Source organism: Brachycentrus maculatus, unplaced genomic scaffold, assembly GCF_059751285.1.
Source record: "Brachycentrus maculatus isolate JH-2025_06_01 unplaced genomic scaffold, ASM5975128v1 h1tg000114l, whole genome shotgun sequence".
In the NCBI taxonomy this organism is placed as follows: domain Eukaryota; kingdom Metazoa; phylum Arthropoda; class Insecta; order Trichoptera; family Brachycentridae; genus Brachycentrus; species Brachycentrus maculatus.
In genome coordinates this window covers 122,662-127,570 of record NW_028280867.1, presented here as the reverse complement: position 1 = coordinate 127,570, position 4,909 = coordinate 122,662, and positions in this window count along the sequence as shown.

Below are 4,909 nucleotides of genomic sequence, written 5' to 3'. Positions count from 1 at the left end.
CTACGGTCCTTATGTAGCTATACAATTCTACTTAGAATTGTATAGCTACATAAGGCCCGTAGTCCATTTGATCTTCACATTCGTTTGATAATGCCCTAACAAGGCAAAACAATTGTCACAATATAATTTTTTATGTGTTTTTTGTTAATAAAATACAACTTAGTAGACTCAAAAAATCTGTGTTTGATTTAAAATTAATACATAAATTAAAATGGAGTTCTAAAAATTAAACGCCAAGTCAATAAATAAAGAATTTATCTGTATTTTTTTTACGGATGGAACGTATTGTAGAATTTACTACTAAATATATTTACAATTTAAAATACGTATTATATTACCTACCACTGCAGTGCCTCTGATAGTTGTACTCTTTATACTCATTTATAAGAAAAAATGTAACTTAAAAAATATGTAATTTAAAAATACCTATTTCTAATAGATTTATATTATCCACCTACACTTCTTGATGGAATTGCATTTTAATATATTATTAGATTAAAACAAATATTTTTAGCTTTTCCACTTTATTTTTATATGACCAGCGACCGGGTTTCGTCGTTATCGGCATCATCAGACCAGTCTGATGATGTCGATAACGACGAAACCCGGTCGCTGGTCAAATAAAAATAAAGTGGAAAAGCTAAAAATATTGGTTTCAATCTAATAATATATTAAAAATACACATGTATGTATCACTCTATGTACTAAACATTATACCATTTTGTAACTAATGTCAGTAAATAATACTAAATATTATACTATATTGTAACTAATGTCAGTAAATATGAGTAAATATTACGCCATATTGTAACTAATGTCATTAAATATGACTAAATATTATACCATATTGTCACTAATGTCAGTAAATATGACTGAATATTATTCTGCATTGTAACTCATGTTTTGATACTCTAAATATCATTGTCAAAGAGTGTTTGATTATATTCTCAATATTATTAATATTTAAAGCATTTACTTTGTGGTTAGTCATTTTTACTTATTTATTTATTTTTTACAAAAATGTTAGTAATATTAGTATGTAACCACTCACCGAGATTTTAATGTCTACCGGATTCGAGATGTACCCGTCTCTTCGTCAGGACAATCACTACTACAGCATGCAAACAATACCACCCTTCACTACCATAGCACTATATACACACTTAAAACTACACAAAACGTTTAACACATGCGATTTTTGGTCGACCCGAAGACCAGCATGTACTAAGGGTTGCAGCACAAACATGCGATAAGAGCCGAGGTCAAACATGCACTTTGTTTGCATGCTGTGGTAGTGATTGTCTTGACGAAGAGACGGGTACGTCTCGAAACCGGTAGACATAAAAATCTCGGTGAGTGGTTATATACTAATATTACTAACATTTTTGTAAAAAAAAATAAGTGTTTTGAATTGGACAATTCTGATTGAATCTTAGAAAGAATATGATTGTCCCATTAAATACCCATATATGTATTAAAAATCAAATGGATTTTTAAACATGTTTAAAATGGCCATTGACAAACTCCACAGTGTGGAGTAGGAATGTTGTAGAAAAATGGCATCTACGGTCATCGGAAATGGAGATGTCTGAGTATAACGGTATAAAAATTCATATCGCTCACTCCGTTCAAGAACGTCATAAATCAAAAATCGTCAATTTTCAGTTGTGCATGTTTTCGGAATGCCCAGAAAATGTACTATATCCCAGCAAAAAAAGCATATTTTTAACTTAATATTTACCCGCCACAGGGCAGAAAGTGTTGTTTTTGCATTTTGAAGAAAATGTATTGTTTAATTATTTTTTTGAACTTACTGAATATTTTTCAAATGGAGAAAAATCGCTCAGGTTTTACCTAAAAAGATCTGTTGCACAGTAAAAAGTTCAATAAGTGTCTTGATATTCATTTTTAATACATTGTATTATATTTTGAAACTTTAAAAACGTTCTCCTGAAAAATCAAGTTTTTTGATTTATGACGTTCTTGAAAGGAGTGGGCGATATGTATGTATCAGTCTATGTACTAATGTGTAGAGGCAACTAGCCGTAACTCAAGTTGCGGCTGTTTGGCGTAACACGGCTTAAAGCATTCGTATAACTGGCCTCTATCATATACAATAACAGATTTTTCTCTTTCTCTTTCCTTTACCGAGATATTCATGGATAGACATGGCACTTTTGGCAATGCTGATACGGCGTTGCTATGAAATGAAGCATAGACAATTCAGAGTTGTACCTGATTTATGGTAATTACACTATTGTATGTATTAATGGAATGATTCATATATCAGAGAACCGAGTGGACGAAAGAAAGATAGAATTCCTGTATATAACATTGTAACAGCATGAATGCAGTCGCGGTTCTACTGCAAATAGGGTTGCCAGCAATAAAGACAAATAGTACTTAATTATACATAATTAATACATAATTAAGTACTTGAATATATAATATATAAGTACTTAATTATACATAATTAAGTACTTGAAGAGGTAAAAAATGCCAACTAGTACTATCAAAGAGCTTTAACATTTGGTTGAGCCGACAATAACATGTGCCAACAAAACAGTATTTACAGAAGGCATTGGGTATTTCTCTTAACTTTTAAAGCGCGCAATCATTATTTATATACAGTTTGAAATGATTAGGATAATTATCAAATAAAGTGTGAGAATCAATTTAAGTACCTCATATATACAGTAGAAATCCGGAAATCAGAAATCCCGTAAAAAACAACAATATTTGGGATAAAAACATTTCGCTCACTCCTTTCAACAGCGTCACACTACACGGAATTTGACCGTCGGGCAGTCCGGTTTTGAAAAATGTAAGCGACCACGACAGTTTAGCGTGATCAAATTTACTTGCAATGTGTTCACGCACCGGTCAAGAGCGCGGATCCGAAGAAAGATGGACATAAGCACAAGCCAATCATCCGTTTTATATGCTAACTGACGTGCCGGACGGTAAAATTCCATATAGTGCACAAACGCCCTTATAGTGCTGAGAATCGATATGTTGACTATTGTACGCTTTGCAGAGAGCCCGGCTGGACCATATTTGCAAAAGGTCTTCAGCAATTTTAGCATACATATAAAAAAAAATCTCAGCACTAAAACGGTTAATGGTAAAAACTAAATTATGGCAACATTTTGAGTGTGTCCAAATACTTGTCCACAAAATCTGGATTATCTCCAATTACAGGAGTAATTTTCATATTATTTTTTGATATCTCATCAAAGATGAAGAAGAATATGGAAGTCTGGGCATTTACGGGGCTTACGACCGTCATAGGCTGGTTTAAGTGATCACTTTACACACGTGTAATATAGAACTTCCAAGAATTTTAGTAGTGTGGTTGTCAATAATGGGTAGAATTGGTGAATGTTACACGTCTGTAAAGTGATCACTTAAACCAGCCTATGACGGTCGTAAGCCCCGTAAATGCCCAGACTTCCATATTCTTCTTCATCTTTGATGAGATATCAAAAAATAATACTAAATTATGGCCATTGTCAACCCTTTTGAGGTGTTTGTACTGAATGATATATGTATAAAAGATGTAATATTTGTCTGCGTAGTATAAAACGATGTGTTTATATGCTATAAATCTTTGTTCCCTGTGTTGGGGAGCGTGTAACGTGTGGCAATTGTTGATTGAATCTCAAATGTTTGCTTATAAATGTCTATATTAATAGTTATATTTTGTGTATCAATGTATTTATGATGACTGTAATTGAAATAAATAAATAAAATTTATAAAAAAGATATGGTTTTATTAATTGTCATATAAATTTATGAACAACACTTTGTGATTTGAATAGCAGTTGAGATGGTATGGCCGCATTCTTAGATGGTCAGCTGGAGTGTCCCTTAGAGACAAAGTAAAGAGTTCACGCATTCGTGGAAGCCTGGCTGTAACAGGCATCAATAGTAAGGTAGAGGAAAGGCAATTGGAGGTAGTATAGGCACATAGGACGCAGAGAACCTGATCATATTGTGAATTGCCATGGATCTTCCTCAAAATACATCTAGAGGAAGACCGAAGAATTCATGGATGCTGCAGAAAGATAGAATGATTCGAAGGTATGGCCTAGGTGACGTTGGATATGATAGAAGGACCTACAACCTGTTAGGTTCACCATTCTATTCATGATTGACTATCACTGTTCAAATTTTTGTAACTTCTGCATGCATAATAAATATCATGAAGCTTTTTGTGTGAGTTCGCTGCAGTACCATATGGATAGATTACATGCATGGATATCGGCTATGGGTGCATTGAAGTAACCCTTTATGTTGCTTACGGTACCCATATGGGCAGATAACATGCATGGATAGGTCAGCTGTCCTAACTCAAAACACAGTAAAGGACATTTTTTTTGTAGTACGTTTTTTTTGAGTTTTTGGACTAAGTAGATTCTACTTAGTTCAAAAATGTCCCTTATTGTGTTTTAAGTTTGGACAGCCGAGGTGCTATGGGTGCATAAAGTAACTCATTAGTTTGTTTATGGGCGCATCTGGGCATATTGTATGTTTGTAATGAAATGGGTGAATGACTATACCCCACATGTGTCCATACGGTATCATATTGGCAGATTACATGCATAGATTGCTGCTGTGGATGCATTAAATTTACCAATAGTTTACTTACAGTACCCATTTCGTTACCCCCTGTTATGTTCGTAATGCTGCGATCCGTATATAATTATACCCGATTGTGTCCATACGAATGCATGGTTGTTTTGAAAAAGCTCTTAAATAAGAGAGAACCTTTTATTTAAAATTATGGAAGATCCTTTTTTATTCCCATTCCTTTTACTTAAAGTTAACAACTTGCCCCGTTTATCAAGTGTGTCAAGTACTAAAATGGAATTTATTATAATTCATTTGACAGATTTTTACGACTAGT